General features: G+C 47.9%; 1 protein-coding gene across 2 annotated transcripts in view; it reads right to left on the bottom strand.

Annotated features, from left to right (window-relative positions):
* LUM (lumican) overlaps window positions 1-21,405 on the bottom strand; it is a 93,231-nt gene that overhangs the window by 58,017 nt on the left and 13,809 nt on the right. The window lies entirely within an intron of this gene.

Raw genomic sequence — 21,405 nt, 5'->3', positions numbered from 1 at the left:
GCACACAACACCATCACCCACACAACATCCACGCACAAAACACCACACACCACTACACATCACCACACTCATCAACACATACACCACCCTGCACATCACCCACACCACCCCATGTCACGCCAAAGACACCCCAGGTTTTCCGAGGAGGAGCTCAGGGTTATGGTGGAGGAAATAATCCGGGTAGAGCTACAGCTATTTGGCTCACAGGTGCAGCACACCTCCATAGCCAGGAAGATGGAGATATGGCGAAGAATCGTGGACAGGGTCAACGCTGTGGGACAGCATCCAAGAAATCGGGAGGACATCAGGAAGAGGTGGAACGACCTACGGGGGAAGGTGCGTTCTGTGGTCTCCAGGCCCAACATCGCGATTCAGCGGACTGGCGGCGGACCCCCACTTCCTCCCCCACAACTAACAACATGGGAGGAGCAAGTCTTGACCATCATGCATCCAGAGGGCCTCAGAGGAGTCGGTGGAGGAATGGACACTGGTAAGTCAAATCTTAACTATCATATCCCCCACCGAACCTGCATGCTATCACACACCCCCACCCTCACCCCCTCCCCTATCACTACAACTCCTCACTAATGTACTAATAACACAAACCACACATCCCAACACCAAGCCCTGCATGACACAACTAAGCATGGTCACCCCTCACTAGAGCATGCTCACTACACATACCCATAACAACCCCCTAACCATCATCACACAGGACTGCTTGCACTGGGGTACATTGCACACCATGACAAACACACATGCAATAATCATGCTCTTATACCCCTGCAGGACCACTACGGAATGTCACCACACAGGAGGGTCCAGACATCTCCACTCCACCCACAGAAGAGGCCCACAGTGGCCACAGCAGCTCTGGCCAACTGGATCCAGATGACCAGCCCCCGGACCATCGTGGGCCTCAGGATAGTCGCTTCCCCTTGCACAGACACAGCCCAACACTGACCTTCCACCCTCTGGGAACACCAGCACAGCACCCACCCAGCTGGCCCATACCTCCGTACCCAGGACACGTCAATCAGCGGTGTGTCCTCCACTACAGGGAACCCAGGGTAACCCACCACCCCAACAACAACAGGGACCGGTGGGCAGTGGTAGTAGGCACACGGTCAAGGGGACGGAGGCACAGGAACACAGGGGAACTGGGAGGGCTGCTGTGCGACAGGGGGCGGACAGGCCAAGGGAACCCACTCTCCACGAGGCCCTCTCCTCCATCATAGGAGCATACCACCACTCCCAGGAGACGATGGCAACGGTCCTGGCCAAGTTTCGGGAGACCCAGCGCATGCAGGAGGAACAGTATTTGGGGTTCAGGGAGGAGATCAGAACCATCAGCTCCGCCCTGGGCACCATGGTAGGGGTGCTGAAGGACATACAAAAGACCATGAGGGACTCTGTGGCACTCCAAGGGGCCCCTGACACTAGCATGGACAATGAACTGCCCACCACCTCTGCCGGCGCTAGTGGACAGGACGCCCCACCACAGGACCACCACACCAGCACCCCACCCCCTGCAGACAGCAGTCCCTGAGATCCAGGAACAGGACAGAGCAAGATGGCAAGACCCGCGCCAGGAAATGAGACCACCCTGATTGTCCTCCCACTGTCCCACTTAGTAACCCTGTCCATATTCGAACAGCCCCAGCTCCACTTCCTATGCCCATATGGGCAGTGCACCTGTGTGACTAATAGACTGGACTCTGCCATGGACATACCTCCATCAACACCCATCACCATTTTGCCAGCCCCTCCAATAATTAGCACTTCAATAAACACCCTTGAACCACAAAATAATCTGGAGTCAGTCTGTGATTTAGAAAATTTGTATTAGCAATGACAGTGTCAAAAAGCGTTTTCTATTGTAATGCCAACATACCTATGTCACACATCACAAGTCCATGAAGGATGCAAGCAGATGACACACGTTGGTAATCACACCTGTGAAACCGTAATGGAAAGGTACAACTCAGTTACCAAATACTGCTACCAATTGACTGACAGGATAGAGGTAGAAGTGTGAAAGTGAATGTAATAGTCAAAAAAAGTGTTCTCACCTGTGTGGCACTGGAAATATTGCTGTATGACTGACTCCCTGTTGTCTATGTCTTCTTCCTCAGCTTCCTCCTCATCACTGTCCACAGGCTCCACAGGCTCCACAGCTGCCACAACACCGTCATCTGGAGCATCCTCCTGAAAAAAAGGCACCTGGCGTCGCAAAGCAAGATTGTGAAGCATCGAGCAGGCGATGATGATCTGGCACACCTTCCTTGGTGAGTAGAATAGGGAACCACCTGTCATATGGAGGCACCTGAACCTGGCCTTCAGGAGGCCGAAGGTACATTCAATCACCCTCCTAGTCCGCCCATGGGCCTCATTGTAGCGTTCCTCTGCCCTGGTCCTGGGATTCCTCACTGGGGTCAATAGCCAGGACAGGTTGGGGTAACCAGAGTCCCCTAATAGCCACACCCGGTGCCTCTGGAGTTGACCCATCAAATAAGGGATGCTGCTAATCCGCAGGATGTAGGCGTCATGCACAGAGCCAGGGAACATAGCATTTACCTGGGAGATGTACTGGTCTGCCAAACACACCATCTGTACATTCATGGAATGATAACTCTTCCGGTTCCTGTACAACTGTTCACTCCTGTGGGGGGGACCAGAGCTACATGGGTGCCATCAATAGCACCGATGATGTTGGGGATATGTCCAAGGGCATATAAGTCACCTTTCACTGTAGTCAAATCCTCCACCTGGGGGAAAGTGATGTAGCTCCTTACGTGTTTCAGCAGGGCAGACAACACTCTGGACAACACGTTGGAAAACATAGGCTGGGACATCCCTGATGCCATGGCCACTGTTGCTTGAAAAGACCCACTTGCAAGGAAATGGAGCACTGAATGCACCTGCACTTCAGGGGGTATTCCTGTGGGATGGCGGATTGGTGAGATCAGGTCTGGCTCCAACTGGGTACACAGTTCCTGGATTGTGGCACGGTCAAACCTGTAGGTGATGATTAAATGTCGCTCCTCCATTGTTAACAGGTCCACCAGCGGTCGGTTCACCGGAGGATTCCGCCATCTCCTCAAATGTCCCAGCCGACGGTGCCTAAGAAGGACAACAGCGACCACAGAGTCAACAAATTCCCAGGTATGTACCCACAGCTACACAGAACACGACACCAAATACAAAACTCTTCCTGTATGTGTGTTGAGTGTAGGCCTAGGTATGTGTGACGCAGTAGTAAATGAAGCCATGTGGGTCCCTGAAATGGCGGCTGCCTGACCTCTAAGCTGGGACAATGGGATGTGAGGTAACTGCGCTGGCGTTGTACACTGTTGCGGTAGGCGGTTGAAGACCGCGGTGCAATGCTGCATTGGTTAACATTGGACCCTATGGGTCCCAGGAGCAAATGAGGAAGTGCGCCGGCGGTGATGATACGCACCGCTGCGGACATCACCGCTGCGGACGTGGCCGCCATTTTCTATCTGTTCAATCACTCGATACCTGATCTTTGACAGGAGAGGACCTACACTGCAAGTGCTGCTGTGACCTCGGTCTGGAAGAGACAATGGCTGCTGCATCTGGGGAAAGGGCCCCTGCCTTCCCTGATCAGGAGTTGGAGAAGCACGTGGACGGGGTCCTCCCCCAGTACACGCTACTCTACGGTCCTCCAGACCAACAGGTAAGTACACAGGGAGCACGTTGTATGGGCTATGGTGGGTGGAGAGGGCTGGATGTCATTAGGAAGGGGGCAGAGTTCAGGGAACATGAAGGAGTGTGAATGCATGTGCCACATGGCAAGGCTAGGGATGTGGGACACTCACTTCAATGGTGCTGCTGCTAATGACTTCTCTTCTTCCCCTGCACATGTCATGTAGGTCAGCGCCCACCAGAAGAAGGACATTTGGCGTGCCATCGCTAAGGACTTCCGGACCCTGGGGGTCCACCAGAGATGGGGCACCCACTGCCGGAAAAGATGGGAGGACATTCGCCGCTGGAGCAAGAAGACGGCGGAGGGTCAGCTGGGGATGGCTTCCCAACGTGGGAGGGGTGCCCGTCGCACCATGCCCCCCTGATGTTCCGGATCCTGGCGGTGGCCTACCTGGAGTTGGATGGGCGCTTGAGGGCATCACAGCAGACACAAGGGGGTGAGTACACACTCATTCTGTCGACGTTGCGCGCAGTGGAGGGGTCTGGGTGGGGGAGGAGGGATGTGGGTTTCCCTAGGCCAGGGCGAGTTCCGTAGGCTAGGCCCCTCCGGAATGCAGGCCATGTGGCACTCCACCCCACCTCTGTAGAGTGCCAAGTACAGGTACACATGCCCCTGTGTCGTCTATGTGTGCAGATGACCACCATAGCCATGTAGGCCAGATCCCAGGAATTGCATCTGTAGAGGCCAAGAGCATGGCGTAGTGCAGGGGGCTGCTGTGTCTGTACTGTCCACCAACGGTAGCAGTAAGCCATGCACTCAACCTGTCTTTCTTCTGTCGTTCCCCCCCCCCTTTTTGTGGTCTCCCTGTTCTTGTGTGCATCAGCATCATCAGGCGGAGGTACAGTGGCACCGGAGCACGAGGGAGCTGCATCCCACATGGCCATGGAGGGCCACACCACAGAATCTGAATATACCAGTGGGACGGAGGGCGAGGGGAGCTTCACTTTGGTCACCGGATCACCAAACAGCGACACAGACTCGTCCGCCGATGGGAGCGCCCTTGTGGTGGCGGCACCATCTGTGTCCCCCACTTCTACAGGTACAGTCGCCACTTCCCCTACCAGCACCGCCCTCCCAGCAGCCCCTCAGCCTTCGCCCCTTGCCCGCTCACCAAGGAGGGTGGGCATCACCTTCGCCCCAGGCACCTCAGCCCCTGCCCCAGTCACCCCTGCTGCCCTCAGTGAGGAGGCCATTGACCTCCTCAGGTCACTCACTGTTGGGCAGTCTACCATTGTGAATGCCATCCAGGGTGTAGAAAGGGAGTTGCAACACGGTAATGCATTCCTGAAGGGCATTCATTCTGGTCAGGCTGCCCTTCATCGAACCCTGCAATCTCTGGCCTCCTCACTGATGGCAGCCATTGTCCCTGTGTCTAGCCTCCCCCCTCCAACTTCCTCCACCCAGACCCAGTCCCCTGTACCCCAGCCTATCCCAAGCACACCATCAGACAAGCATGCATACACCTCAACACACAAAAGTAGCTCAGGCAAACATAAGCACCACACAACCCACAGGCACTCAAACAAGCATCACCCACATACAGACACAGCAACATCCACTGTCTCCACTGTGTCCCCCTCCTCGTCGTCTCCCTCCTCCCTCCCAGTGTCGTCTACACTCTCACCTGCATGCACTACATCTACAGGCACTAGGACTCGCACCAGAACACCCAGCACCACACCCTGCTCACCTGCACTCACCACCCCCGCTACCATGTACACGTCCCATGTGTCCACTCTCAGTGTGTCTGTGACGCCCCCTCCCAAAGTACACAAACGCGGGCACCCACACACCAAACATCCATCCACCTTACGACAGCCTCCAGTACCTGCACCCAAATCACCTAAAGTGACACCTCCTACAACCACCTCCTCTTCCTCCACTCCCAGACCCCCTCCAGCTACCCATCCCAGTCTTCGTCAGAAACTCTTCCTCAGCAACGTTGACCTCTTTGCCACCACCCCCACCCCTCCAATTCATAGGTCGTACTAGCACCTCAGCCAAAAAAAGTCCAGTACCAGTGGTGCATGTTAAAGGTGTGTGGAGTGCACCGGCCACCAGGGCAGCCAGTGTGACACGGAGCCAAAGCACTGCCAGTCCACCCCCTGTAATGCACCTTAAGTTGGAAAGTGGCCGACAGGACAGGGTGAAGACTCCTGGCGGAAAAACTGCTCACAAGGGTCCCGGGGGGAGTGCCCAGTCAGCTGTGACTCCTCCAAAGGCGGTGAAGGGCCAGAAGAAGTCTCCAAAGTCTGGAAAGAGCAGCACGGCGGAGAAGGGTGCCATCCTCCCCGGCGACCGGGACGCCACCGCCAGCACTGTTGTCACTGGTCAGGAGACCACCGCCAGAGTCAGTGCCCTGGAGGGCCCTGGCAGCCACAGCCCCACTGGGCAATGAGGGACCGTCATGCCACACACCAATGCACAGGTCACAGACAGCAAAGTCAAGCACCGCTGAACAGGCCAAAGCACCGCTGAACAGGGCAAAGACCGCCATGGCAAAGCACCGCTGAACAGGTCAGAGAAGGCCATGGTGAAGACCGCTGAGCAGGGCAAAGCACCGCTGAACAGGGCAAAGAAGCCATGGCAAAGCACCGCTGAACAGGTCAGAGACCGCCATGGTGAAGACCGCTGAACAGGGCAAAGCACCGCTGAACAGGGCAAAGACCGCCATGGCAAAGCACCACTGAACAGGTCAGAGACCGCCATGGTGAAGACCGCTGAACAGGGCAAAGCACCGCTGAACAGGGCAAAGACCGCCATGGCAAAGCACCGCTGAACAGGTCAGAAACTGCAAAGTCAAGCACCGCTGAACAGGGCAAAGACCGGCATGGCAAAGCACCGCTGAACAGGTCAGAGACCGCCATGGTGAAGACCGCTGAACAGAGTAAAGCACCGCTGAACAGGGCAAAGACCGCCATGGCAAAGCACCGCTGAACAGGGCAAAGACCGCCAACTCAAGCATCGTTAGCTCATATGCAGCTGGGACAGTGACGGTACTGGGACCGTCACGAGGAGCGTGATGCACTCTGGGCACCAGTCCCCCTCCAGAACCAGTGGAGAACTGCATCCACTACCTGAATCCTTCACAGGATGAAGCACTCTGGGCACCAGTCCCCCTCCAGAACCAGTGGAGAACTGCATCCACTACCTGAATCCTTCACAGGATGAAGCACTCTGGGCACCAGTCCCCCTCCAGAACCAGTGGAGACATGCATCGACTTGAGAGACCGTGGCTTTGCACTCCCCAGGATGGACCAGTGGGCAAATCAACCACTGTAGAGACTTGAGAGACTGTGGCTTTGCACTCCCCAGGATGGTACAGTGGGCAAACCAACCACTGTAGAGACTTGAGAGACTGTGGCTTTGCACTCCCCAGGATGGTACAGTGGGCAAACCAACCACTGTAGAGACTTGAGAGACTGTGGCTTTGCACTCCTCAGGATGGCACAGTGGGCAAACCAACCACTGTAGAGACTTGAGAGACTGTGGCTTTGCACTCCCCAGGATGAACCAGTGGGCAAACCAACCACTGCAGAGGGCAAACCAACCACTGCAGAGACTTGAGAGACTGTGGCTTTGCACTCCCCAGGATGGTACAGTGGACAAACCAACCACTGTAGAGACTTGAGAGACTGTGGCTTTGCACTCCCCAGGATGGTACAGTGGGCAAACCAACCACTGTAGAGACTTGAGAGACTGTGGCTTTGCACTCCCAGGATGGTACAGTGGGCAAACCAACCACTGTAGAGACTTGAGAGACTGGGGCTTTGCACTCCCCAGGATGGTACAGTGGGCAAACCGACCACTGTAGAGACTTGAGAGACTGTGGCTTTGCACTCCCCAGGATACCTCAATGGGCATGGAGCCCCGTCGTGGATCTGGCATGGTGCACTCATCCGGCTGAGGTGCCCCCCCTTCCCTTCCCTCTGAGGTGCCTATTGTATTTCTATCTGATGCCCCTGCAGTGTTCTCTCCGTTTGTGGACAGGTATCTAGTGTGGGCCTCGCCCATGCTTTGTGGGCCCAGTGGTCCACGGACATTGAATTGTGCATACCTGCACTACTAATCGTGATGTATATATTTGGAATGTGTATATATTTCTGTATATATGAGCTTACTGTATTTGGATACATTACAATGGTTCAACTAATTTGGTTTTGTCTTTGCATCCTTCCGGGGGGGTTGTGGGTTGTTACTGTGATGTTTGGAAATGCATTGGTGTGTGTGTTGTAGTGTGCGAGGGTCGGGTTGGGGGTGGGGGTGTTGCGTGTGTGTGTCCCTGACTTTTGCCTCCCCCCCTCCCCTACGTCGTAGGTGCAGTACTCACCGTTGTCTTCGGCGCCTACATTGCTGATGTTCGTAGAAGAGCAGGTAGACAAGCGCAGGGAGTATTTGTAGTTCAGGCTCCATGGTGGCCTCCTTCCTCGTGGACCGTCTTAAGGTGAGCGTTTTCCCATTGCAAAAGCTGTTTCTGCCGTCTTTTTAACCACGGTGAATCCTCCCCAGAAAAGGTGGCGGATTGGCGGGTTGTGATACTGTGGGTGGTACATTGTCTCCCGTCTGTCTGTTGGCGGTGACCACCGCGCTGCTTGTCTGTACTGCCGTGGCGGTCAGAGTGTTAAAGTGGCTGTCTATGTTGGCGGTTTCTGCCACGGTCATAATTCCCTTTTTTTGTCTGCCGGCCTGTTTGCGGTATTACCGCAGCTTTAACACCATCCGCCAGGGTTGTAATGACCCCCATAATGTCTATTTATCAATATAAAGTCACTGAACATGAAAATTAGATCATATGCCCATGGTGAATCATAAGCCTATGAATGATTTGTCATGACCAAGTTCCTGGGTACCAGCATATGGTACATTGCCATTTTAAACATTTATTTAGGAAAAATGTAAATCTACAAAAAACAGGTACATGATGACATGATATCAGCTACACATTTTAGGAAACAATGTGCATTACAGATAATATTTATATACTATTGCAGAGTTAGCACAATACACAACACTACTAACATTGCAATTCACATTGAAAGAATGTTTTTCTATACAGTATATTAAGACATACCTGCTCATGAATCTCCAGCTCCTTCAAGGACCCTTGTGTGCAGTCGGGAGAGCCTGGGGTTCCACTCACACGCCATTGCTCAGCTGGTTTCTGGTCCCTAGAACATTTGAGGAAATTTTTGCAGTATGTGCTCCCTGATGATCTCTAATTCATCCTGGGAAACACTGGAGGCCCTCTGGTCTCTATCCTCAGCAATTTGGAGTATTTCCTTATCAGAAGACGTAGCAGCATTGAGCAGGATTCTTTTGTGATCCCAGGACATCAGAGGGATGGTCTGTTTCCTGTTCCTCTATGTAACCTCCTGTTTGTCATTGTTTATTGAAAACTGCCTCCACTACACAGTTCACAACCTCTCCTACATAGTTCCTTGCCTATGTAGGGGTGGCTGAGAAATCTGCCATTTAGGCATAATTAGTAGGGAAAGGCAGAGACTGAAAGCAACATGCTTATGTTATGAGGGTCACCCAAGTAATATAAAAATAAGAGTTATCTGCACACTACATGTGAGGTACCCTGATATAAGGTGAGACTACAATTGTTGGTGAATAATATAAGTAGATATTTGATTTACTCTGTTGATGAGTAGTTGAATGTTTTTGAAGATGCATATTACATTTAGAATTGCTAATTAGATTGTTACATCATGGTGGTGTAACTGTGGTGTCTCTTATGTGGTAAGTGTGGACAGTGTCAGAGCCCACCATTGACTTGAAGTTGTCCAACCATTGGGATGCAGAAAACAAACTAGCAGCCAAGTGGAATGTGAGGTCACTAGTCAGTCATGTGTCTGCAAACCCTGTTTTGTGTCCCTATCTGGAAATCAGGATAGAATGTATTGTAAGAGTAAAGTCTGCATGTAAACCTCACTACAAGGCAATGGTGTGCAATAATTGTGCACATGAATAATACTGAGTAATACTAGTGAACCCTCTTTGTATGATCAATACTTCTAAAGCCCCACTTGATTATGCCATTGCACACTCAAGATAGATCACATAAGCTGGTGAGCCATGTTGTAGCATTGTTGAGGCAAGGTGGTTGGACAGCAGAAGCAAGTGAGGATAGGGACAGGGAGGCAACAGATATATGTGGTAATTGTCATAATATTGTTACCTAGTGAATGTTGCTGTCATTTCATGCATGCATGCAATCAGAATTAGTCTTTGTGATGTAGTTTGTGATGGGGTGAGGATATGAGTGACAATATTTGTGATGCCATTCCCCATGTGAGCTCCTCCTCCCAGTCTTCAACCATTCCAAACATGACATCTAGAGAATAGTAGTATCTAGCAATTTCTGCTTTCATAGAGATACTAATGTTGATTGTCTGCATGTATATCCTCTCCATTTACTCCCAAAGTAATTGTTCTGCAAAAGAGGCAGGAGGGCAGGCATAAAGACATTCACCAACATAGTGTAAAAATAGTTTTGGCTGTGGCATGCCTTCTTATGTGAACAATGTGTATGTAACAGGATGATATTATAATTAGTTTCTCCTAGTGATGGGACCTATGGAATTATGACTGTTGAATCCCTTGCCCCTTACATAATAAAAGCCTGATTTAGATGTTGGCAGATGGGTTACTCTGCCACCATGGTGACAGATATCCCGTCCGCCAACATCTAAATCAGGACCTATGTGCGTAGCAGGTGTGGCCTTTGTGGCTGAACTGCCACGTCCCTTTGCCTTTTACCCTTCGAGAAGAGTGTCCGTCAGGCTAAGCAAAGGTCAGCCTGACGGACACTCCTGATTTTCAGGTCAGGGAGCCAGGAGCTAGACATGTGCTATTTGTGCAGGCTCTTGCCTTCCTGATCTGAACTTTGATAGGCTGAGGAGGTCACAGCTCTTGTGGGTGTGATTTCCTCAACTCAGCAAAGGTCCTCGAGGCCCTCCCCTGCAGTGACAAGGGATAGTTTCACTCATTGACTCCAACCTGGTTGCCTCAGTTTTAAGCCGTGAAGTACCCAGGGCCATTTCCATCAGTGACCCATCATCACAGAGTAAGTTGTAGTCAGCAGCCTCACTGACCCCATCCCACTCTGTGATGAGGTTGGTGATGCTGCCTTTTCTCAGGTCAGCCAATGAGGGAAGGTAGCAGTCCCAAACCTCCTGGGACCTCCGTGGCTCTGGACTGCTGTCTTCCCTCATTGGCTGACCTAAGGCTAGCCAGTAAGGGAAGGTAGCAGTCCCAACCCTCCTGGAACCTCTGAGGCTGAGCTGCAGGTAAATATGTGTCTTTTTTAATTAATGTTTGGTGTGTGTATGCATGTATGTTTGATACTGAGTGTTGTGAATGGATGTGTGTGCGCACATGTGTGTGTGTGAATGAATGAGTGTAAGTGAGTGTGTATGTGTATGTGTGCATGTGTCCCCCCTACCTCCTTCTTTGTAAAATTAGCGGCTGCCACTGGTGTGCAGAATGTGAAGTAGGCTTTGTGGTTGTATGTGTGCTGTTCACGGTCTTGTGCATTTTTTTTATTTTAATCTCAAATATTATAACATTTAAAAAGTAAAAAAAAAAAAAAGAATTAATACATATTGTTACTGTTATTTTCCATAGGTGTTCTTAGTGCTATTCCTTGCCTCAATTGATGTCTGTGTGATAGTCCAATAGTACCAGTGAGTGACCATGTGTAGTGTTTCACTTAATCCAAGGCTTGGCTAGAGTATATTTGAGTTTGTTTATCTGTAGTACTACTGTATCAGATGAGATGTGGTTATACCTTTGGTGAATAACACTGCACAAGCAAACTCCCAGTTTGGAGTTTGTTCTGAAAGAAGAACAAAACAATTTTTCCTGCTGCCCACTGAGAAAGGTGGCCACTCATTAAAATGTTAGTGTCTTCAAAGGAGCTGCTATGACAGTGGCTTTGCTGAGGTGATAGAGATCTCCACTTGCTTGAAGGCGATCTGTAAATATGGCAGTCTGTACTTTACCAGGGCAGCTGGATACATCATTCCACAGACCTGGTAGAATAAAGTTGAGCCTGCCATATGCTAAATATGGACATAAATCCATATGTGTCTGCAAGATATAGGAATCATGGGCATTTTGCAATGGAGTTAGTGATAGGTGGCCTCATCCAAACTGCCTCAGTGCGACACATGTTCATGCAGGACCTTGCATCTCAGCACCTTGCAGCTCCAGAAACCTGCCCCCATTGGAACAGACACAACTAGTTGCAGAGTAACACAGGGCCTAACATCTTAGTCCAAGTACAACCAGGTACATTTCTCAGTGCTCTGAAGACGGCCCTGTACCCTGTCAGAACTCCTTAGCTGTCAGCTTGAACTGGTAACATTGCCCGGTCCTTTCACTACAAGATAACCACAATTGACACTTTGCGCTGTTGGGCCCTGCTTTTACCTAAGGCTTTGAAATAGCATATCACCATTCTACTGATTACATTTTTGTCCTTGTGGTATCATTTTATTTATTAAAATGTGTTTTATTTTTCTAGATTGGTGTGGGATTTTCATTATGTTGTGTTCTCACTTTATTAGTGCTTGGGTGCTGCATAAATACATTACACATTGCCTCTAAATTAAACCTAACTGCTTTTGTGCCAAGTTACCAGAGAGTTTAGCACAGGTTAATTTTGTGACTTTTGTGGCTCACCCTGACAAGGATTGTGGTTATTGCTTGAGAAGGGCACCGCCCTCAACCAATAGCCCAATGTCACAAGCCACCAGACGCGGCTCCCCCGTTAGGGCAGAGAAGCGTCGCCCCGCCAGCAGCTGCTGCAAATCACCTTTAACAAACAAAACGATAATAAACAATGTTTATTATATTTTAGTTTGTTAAAGGGGCGGGGCATTGGGGATGACGAGATAAGGGGAGGCCAAACTTACATGTGCAGCATGCTCTCTCCAGTCCGCAACACAGTTGCCGGGAGGAAGAGAGCATGCACAGGCTCTCAGTCTGCCTGGGAGCACCCTGCCTGGGCGCTCCCAGCCAGTCCTGATGCTGCTCTGAGCTGGCAGCCTGTGTCTGTCTGCAGCGACAGGAGAGGAGTGTTGCAGTGCGAAAGCGGAGCAGGCAAGTGATTTTTTTTTTTAAATGTCATTAGTTTGCCCCCATGCCCCCTGCCCCTCTTACTCCCACGTGCCAACAAAGCCTTGCGAGCCGCTCTGGCAAGCCACAACACTTTTTTAATTTCTAAGCAAGACATCAACTATCAAATTGCATTGCTCCAATTTCCATTTGTTTGCTTCTGTTTTGATATGGAAATGGGACGCAAATCATTCTGTTGACAGATATATGTTTTTGCAGTGAAATCTTATATGGATGAGGCTCGTCAAGGCTGAGAGTGCAATTTTGGTCAGATGTGGTGGTTTAACTCTTGCAAAACAAGTTAGAATTTGTTCCAGTCTTGAACCTAATTCAGCAATGAAAACAACATTAACTGATGAGCCCAAGCCATAGACTAACTTACACAACCATGCATGAATCACAACTGTGGTCTACCACTAGCATAGTCAGACAGTGATTTGAACCCTCAGACAGTGATAACTTTCCAATAGTACACATCTGGAATATTCGGGTAATTTTACATTTTGGCACCTAGTGATGCAGCCACATAAATTGTTGTGACGTGGAAGAGGAGAAGGGAGACAAAGAACAAACTTGGTAAATTACTGTAGTCTTTCTGCCAAAGATTCTTCATCTTCGTTGGAGCAATGGCGGGAGCCTGTGCATATTCACAAGACCTACATCTGTGTGCTATCATTCCAGGAAGGTAAGTAGGCTTAGCAGGCTGAACGTGGCAGTTTCTGCAGTTTCTGCTTTGCTTCGGACCTGCTTCGCCCTTTTGGAATGACAGCTGAGCCTTTGCCTCAAGCTGTTCCTATTGTAGCCCTTCTTGCATTAAGGAGTCTCTGGAGTGTGTCTCCAGAACCCTTGTTTCCTTTGGAGGAGGTGAGTTGTTTTTCCACTTGCTGGAGTTGGAATTTCTGATGGTCACAGCATTACTCTGGGGTCCCTTTGGGTTTTTCTGGACTGAGAGCACACGGGCATGCAACCTTGGGCCTCTTCTTTCACCAGGGCACGACGTATGCTCGTCATATTTTGCCATTATCTTTAGTGCCTCAAAAGTGTGCCGCCATGCCACCCATCTGAACTTTAGACAGTTATACTGCCAGCCCCATTATATCTCATTAGCAACAACAATAGACTTTCACACATGTAGAACGGAGACATAGGAAGATAAAGTGAGGTGCCCGAATTCTCACTCGCCTAAGCGGAAATCTAATTTTGCTTTACCTTACCATACCTCCTGACTCTTCACAGAAGCAGTTGTAGTTTTTGCATAGCTACAATGTGCAGCAACGAGAGATAAAGTGACGGGGTAGAGGCCTGTAAATGTGTCTTGCAGCCTGTGTATACGATTCTAATCCTTAAATCCTGTACCAGAATAAGATTTGTTGTTATTGCAGCAACCCTTTATGTCAACAGTACTGTCGTTTTACATACTCACAGTTAACATCATTAGGGGCGATATTTTTAGACTAAGCAGGACAGGAAACGTTCCCTGGTTAAACCTGGGAGCCTACTGGGGCACTTTTTGTCCTAACAATTAGGGCCCGTTGACTTGCTAAATCTGGATACAATCTACCCTGAATTAAAAAAGGCACACTTGATATCAGTCTTAGATTGGAAACGCTGACAACAAGAGAATATCTAGTTAAGTTTTCAACATTTCGTACAAGTGAAGAATATAGTGACTGCATTTTGGGGGAAAGGACACTTTATTGCACATTTTGCACTAAGTACGACTTAGCATGTTAAAAATGGCTTGTGTCCCTTTTTAGAAATTATGAGATTATTTATGTGGAAGCAGTTCTAACATTTTGTATTAGAACAGATGATGAATGTTTTTTAAATTCAATCGCCTTGTACTTATGGGCAGTTTAGCCATGCATGAGGGGCCTAGCAACTGCCCAATAAATCTGACTAACCTCCGTAGGTATGTATACAAATATGGATGCCATGGTGCTTAATGTCTTTTTACAAAAGGTGAACACCTGCACTCAGGGAGGGTTCTGATTAGCAATGGCTGTACTTATGGACATTACCGAAGACAGTTGGGCCCGGGGTATGCCAACACATTATTGTTAAGTAGAAGGAAGATGTGGATAATATGGGGCTTATGCTCTTTCCATACCTATTTGTACACACAGTCTCACTTTAACCCCATCAGTGAGGGTGTCGGCCACTGGCCGATGCCCGCCCAACCTCCTTGGTGCAGGTCACGACCAGTGGCCGACCCCAGGGAGGGGTCTGAAAAATCCTCAGGTGTGTTGCAACGGAGGATTTAAAAAAATGTAATACCCTCTTGGGAGGCCACTCCCACCCGCCACTCTGTGACGTCAGTGCGCTGCGAGGCACGCTGACATCACAATCCGTTTTCCCCATGGGGCAGGAAACAGCAGGTATGGCCGCTTTCTGCTCCTGTGTGGAAAACGGGATCGAAAGGTCCTCCCTACCATTCGGGAAGGCCTCGTTTGAAAGGGGAGATTCTCCCCTTTAAAAAAATGAGGCCTTCCTGAAATGGTTTACTGGCAGTGGATCGTATATATATATATATATATATATATATATATATATATATATATATATATATATAGGTTATATATATATGTAGGTTATATATATAGTCACCACTAGTTCTTTTGCAACTTGAGTCTTCAAAGCAATGCACATACTTCAACTGATGCGTTTCAACTGTAGCTTTTTGGCAGCATTAAAAAAGTCAAGCTAACTCTTGTGATTATGTTTCTGCTAGAAAAGGATCTGATTTTTGTCTAGTGGTAGTTTTGATGCCATAAAGTAGCGCAGAAGGTTTATATGCCTAATGCAAAGATCAAATCTGTACTTTATGTGAATAGATGAGTGGATTCGTAAAGCCAGCCATTACCTGCGCTATAATACCAATGAAATGTAGGTGCCAGGGGGGCTATCGAGAGATGAAGGGCACTTTTGCTGGGTGGTAGTGAGGGAATCCGAGGAGGTCATCATGGGACTGGGAGCACCAGTAAGGATTGTCGGACTGGGTGCCAGAGGCGCTAAAGACTGTGACGACTGGTATGTGACAAGGTGACCTAATAGTGTGTCTTTTTTGTTTTTTTGAGTTTCTTGAGAGAATGTGCTGATTGAGGGAACAAGGAAAGGTAAGGTGGTCTTTACTGTTGCATGCACCCCACACACACCCACCAGCAATTTTGTGAATGTCTGCGTAGGCTAGTGTTTTAGAGCAACAGTTTAGCCAGTAGCAGAGATTGCATCTTGTTAGGTGACTGCTGCTCAAGCCCTAACTCGGGTTATAGAGGACAGCTCTGACATAAGATCAGAGACAGCAGATACTGAGACAGCATCTGAGGGATAGGACAATGGCGCAGACTCTGGGAGTGATTTTTCAGTCTGAGGAGTCCCTTCTGATAACTCCTCTTCCAGTGATTCTGAGGGAAGTGAGGAGGACAGTCCTGCTGTCCCTTCTCGAACACAGTCTGTGCAGCGGGACAATAGCGGGTTAGCCCAACCCAGAGAGCAGGTGCATGCGGCGACAAGCACAGAGAGAGTGCTCTCTTGGGAGCTCCCCAATTTAGTTCAGCCACAAATTCCACCGCCCAAATTGTTTGTGGAGACATCAAAATTATCTATAACAAAACAACCTTTTTTTGTAAGGCAGGCACCTGTGTTTATGGTCCTGGGCTAGGGGGCCATATGGGGAAACCTACCAAACCCAGACATTTCTGGAAACTAGACACCCAGGGGAGTCCACAGAGGTGTGGCTTGTGTGGATTCCCCAAAGTTTTCTTCCCAGAATACCTCACAAAGGTGAAATGTTGAATGAAAACTCTATTTTTTCTTGCATTTCTGTCACACAAACTACAGGAATATGCTGGGATCCACAAAATTCCTACCACCCAGTGTTTCCCCACCTGTCCTGATAAAAACACTACCCCACTTGAGTGCCTGTACCTAGTGCCTGTATAAGGAATGGATCACCCTTGGGTCAACAGTTGCCCTCATGTAAGGACTAACATTGATCATTATGTGATCCATTCCTGACGCGGGCACTAGGCCTACCCATGCAAGTGCGTTACCATTTTTATTTGCAGACTTGGGGAAATGCTGGGTGGAAGGACATTTGTGGCTCCTCTCAGATTGCAGAACTTTCTATCACCGAAATATGAGGAAAAAATGTTTTTTTTTTGCCAAATGTTGAGGTTTGCAAAGGATTCTGGGTAACAGAACCTGGTGAGAGCGCCACAAGTTACCTCATTCTAGGTTCCCCTAGGTGTCTAGTTTTAAAAAATGAACAGATTTGGTAGGTTTTCCCAGGTGCCGGCTGAGCTAGAGACCAAAATCCGCAGCTAGGCACTTTCCAAAAAACACATCACTTTTTAAAGTAAAAATTTGATGTGTCCATGTTGCGTTTTGGGGCACTTTCTGTCACGGGCACTAGGCCTATCAACACAAGTGAGGTACCATTTCTATTGGGAGACTTGGGGAAATGCTGGGTGGAAGGAAATTTGTGGCTCCTCTCAGATTCCATACTTTTCCATCACCGAAATGTGAGGAAAAAGTGATTTTTAGCGAACTTTTGTGGTTTGCAAACGATTCTGGGTAACAGAACCTGGTGAGAGCCCCACAAGTCACCCCATTCTGAATTTCCCTACGTTTCTAGTTTTTAAAAATGTATAGGTTTGCTAGGTTTCCCGAGATGCCGGCTGAGCTAGTTGTCAAAATCCAAAGCTAGGCACTTTCCAAAAAACAGGTCAGTTTTCTTTGGGAAAATGTGATGTGTCCATGTTATGTTTTGGGGCATTTTCTGTCGCGGACACTAGGCCTACCCACACAAATGAGGTACCATTTTTATTAGAAGACCTGGGGGAATGCTGGGTAGAAGGAAGTTTGTGGCTCCTCTCAGATTCCAGAACTTTGCAGAACCAAAATGTGAGAGAAAGGTGTTTTTTTTCTCTCCAAATTGTGAGGTTTGCAAAGGATTCTGGGTAACAAAACCTGGTGAGAGACCCACAAGTCACCCCATCCTGGATTCCCCTAAGTGTCTAGTTTTCACAAATGCACAGGTTTGGTAGGGTTCCCTAGGTGCCAGCTGAGCTAGAGGCCAAATTCCACAGCTAGGCACTTTCCCAAAAAACACGTCAGATTTCAATGCGAAAATGTGATGGGTCCATGTTACGTTTCCTGTCGCGGGCACTAGTCCTACCCACACAAGTGAGGTACCATTTTTATTGCGAGACTTGGGGGAATACCGAATAAAAGAACAAGTGTTATTGGCCCTTGTCTTTCTCTGCATTTCTTCCTTCCAAATGTAAGACAGTGTGTAAAAGAGAAGTCTATTTGAGAAATGCCCTGTAATTCACATGCTAATATGGGGAACCCGGAATTCAGAGATGTGCAAATAACCACTGCTTCTCAACATCTTATCTTGGGTCGATTTTGGAAAAACAAAGTTTTCCTTGATACCCATTTTTCACTCTTTAATTTTCACCAAATGAATTGCTGTATACACAGTATACAATAAAAACCCACTGAAAGGTGGAGCTCATTTATTGGCTCTGGGTACCTAGGGTTCTTGATGAACCTACGAGGCCTATGTATCCCCACAACCAGAAGAGTCCAGCAGATGTAATGGTATACTGCTTTAACAAAATTGCCATAGCTGGAAAAGTTAGAGAAGAAAACGTAGACAGAAATGGCTCCTTTTTTTACCTCAATTTTTTATTTTATTTCAGCTGTTACTTTCTGTAGGAAAATCTTGAAGGATGTACACAACTGATCCCTTGATGAATTGTGAATTTTGTCTACTTTTCAGAAATGTTTAGCTGTCTGGGATCCAGCATTGGTTTCACACTCATTTCTGTCACTAAATGGAAGGAGGCTGAAAGCACAAAAAATAGTAAGAATGGGGTATGTCCACGTAAAATGCCAAAATTGTGTGGAAAAATGTGAGAAGATGGTGATTTTAGCACTGTAAACCTGTTGTTGAAGCCATTTTCACAGAAAAAAAGCACATGCTTTCTTCTGCAGCCCTTTTTCCCATTTTCCTGGAAAAAACTAAATTTTAGCTGTATTTTGCCTAATTTCTTGGTCTCCTCCAGGGGAAACCATAAACTCTGGGTACCTTTAGAATCCCTAGGATGTTGGAAAAAAGGACTCAAATTTGGGCATGGATAGCTGATGTAGACAAAAAGGTATGAAGGCCTAAGTGCACCCTACCCCTAATAGCCAAAAAAGGGCTCAGCACTTGGCGGGAGGGCAGGTGGAAGGCCCAGCAGCTGAGGGGTTAAGGGGACGCGAATCTGTAGATGTGGATTCTAGGGGAGCTGACATTTTTTTATTGGCTTTTATTGTCTTTGTGGACCAATGTGACTAATACGTGACTAATCATTGTGATTTCATGTATTCATGTATTTGTTGTTTAATGATTATTATTTTACATTGTTGTTGTTCTTATTAATGTATGGCAGAATGCCTACACAATAACCAATAAATTGAAGTGAATACACATTCACAATGTAGTTTAATGGGATAGGGTGTTTTACCCCGAATCCAGCTACAGCTGGAATTCTAACCCAGCTGCAAGATTGGCCACCAAGCCTCGACAGCTGTAACGTGGGTCAATCGGTGACAAAAATATGTTTACCTAGAAAATGGATTCCATACTCCCTCACTCTTTTTTTTCATAAGTCATTGCAGCTTCCTCTGATGAGTCATAATAACAGGCACTCCGCTCCTCGCCCAGTTCTTTCTCAGTGCATTTATGATTGTTTCTATCGTTTTTTTTTATTTATGCTATTGCCATATTGATCATTCTATGGTATCATTCCAGGCATGTAATCCCCTCAGTGATGTGCCACCATACTGGCTACGAAGCCTAATACCTCTTGATTGCATTGTTCTATCAGCACCCCGCTTCCAAGGACATGCTGATGTTTTACATAGTTGCAGTGTGCAGCAAAGGGAAATGAACAGGTGTGTTCAGGACAGGACTTTAGTTATAAATTCCCTTATGTTGTTCTGCTTCCCATCCCTTAATTTGAAGGAAATAGTGTGCAAACGTATTTTCAACATGGGGCAAATAGAGAACAAAAATCAGAAGACTGGGGCCCAAATTCTGAAAGATATTACAGAACCAGAGCAGCAGCCAAAAATACTGTGCTGTGCTGCGTGACAGGGAAAGAGCCGGAGAGCGCCACATTCACATAGCTATGGCTCTCGCCTCCCCTCTCCATAGTGCTATTCGCCAGGCACACACCTTAGCACTATAGCGCTAGGGAGCGTGCCTGAGTCTACCATAGGTTTTGTACAGGAAGGCCACTCTTCCTGTTCAAAATACTATTGCTATACAAGTGAAAGACCTTTTCCTGCTTTGTATGTGTGCTATGCAGTGCAGCACACATGCATAGTCGGAAAACAAAGGAGAAATGAAAAACAATTCTGCTTTTAATGCTTTCTTTTCAGCTGCGTTCATTTTTGGCACTAAACCTTGTCTAATTATGTTAGTAGGTAGGGTTAATCAAAATGCATGTGTGGTTGCATGTGCACACCCATGTAATGCCTCCTTGACGCAAAGTAATGCAAAGCAGCACTGAAACTGTTGCTAACCAGTGCAAAATATTGGAGAATCTCGAAGCAGTATACATTACTTACAATCATATTACTGTTTTGTGCAAATGCTAAGACTGGTATTCTGTCAAACGCCTCTAGATACAGGGTACCTGGTGTTGCCCCCTTCCTTTACTCCCATTGCATTATTACAGTGACAGTACAACTGACTTCATATATTGAGAGTTTGAGGAAGAGAAAGATCATTATTATTTTCTGAATCTGTGAAGATTAGGTTTTAATACAGTTCTCTGATTTTAAGATCACGTCTTTTGTTGTCTCACTGCCTCTCTATCTACAATGTGAACTACTCAGAGATAGAGTGGCTCAATCTAGAATCAAACATTAGATTAGCAGAGATTGATGTACCAAGAGTACCATGGACCCTGATGAAAGCATGACCTAACCCTTTTTGAGGGTGCTGTGCTACCCTCACACCATTGAAAGCCAATGCCATGACACCTTGTGCATTATTGATACAACCCTACTCCTTTTTAACTGCCACTGCAGGGATTCCAACATTCTTCAGCTAAAAGGTCACTCAAGCTGTAGTCCCCCTCTAACAAATATTGCTGCATAATGGGACTACAAAGGTCACACCCTCCCTGCACCTTCAATATTGTATTTTTCAGAAGTCAAGCTCTGCTGTCTCTGGTAGGCAAGGACAGCCTTCAGAGCCCTCCTTCCCAGAAAGAGGCAGCAGAGAAAACCTCAATGAAAATCCACCATCTCAGGCACAGTCTGAAACAGCACATAACTATCCCACAGCTTATAACCTGCAAATCAGACTTAATGTTATGCTACTTTAGACATTACATCTCTGCGGAGAAATGGACAGACACAGGATTTTGAAGCAGGTGGGACTTGAACCTGAAATAGTGATAGCTGAGGTGTCAGTGCTGACTGACCAAATGCTCACAGACAAGACGAAAATATCCCGTTGGCCATCAAACAATCGCCAGGGAGTC

This window comes from Pleurodeles waltl, chromosome 4_1 (genome assembly GCF_031143425.1).
Source record: "Pleurodeles waltl isolate 20211129_DDA chromosome 4_1, aPleWal1.hap1.20221129, whole genome shotgun sequence".
NCBI lineage: Eukaryota > Metazoa > Chordata > Amphibia > Caudata > Salamandridae > Pleurodeles > Pleurodeles waltl.
Note: the sequence above shows the minus strand (reverse complement) of the source record. Positions and strands in the feature narration are given on the sequence as shown.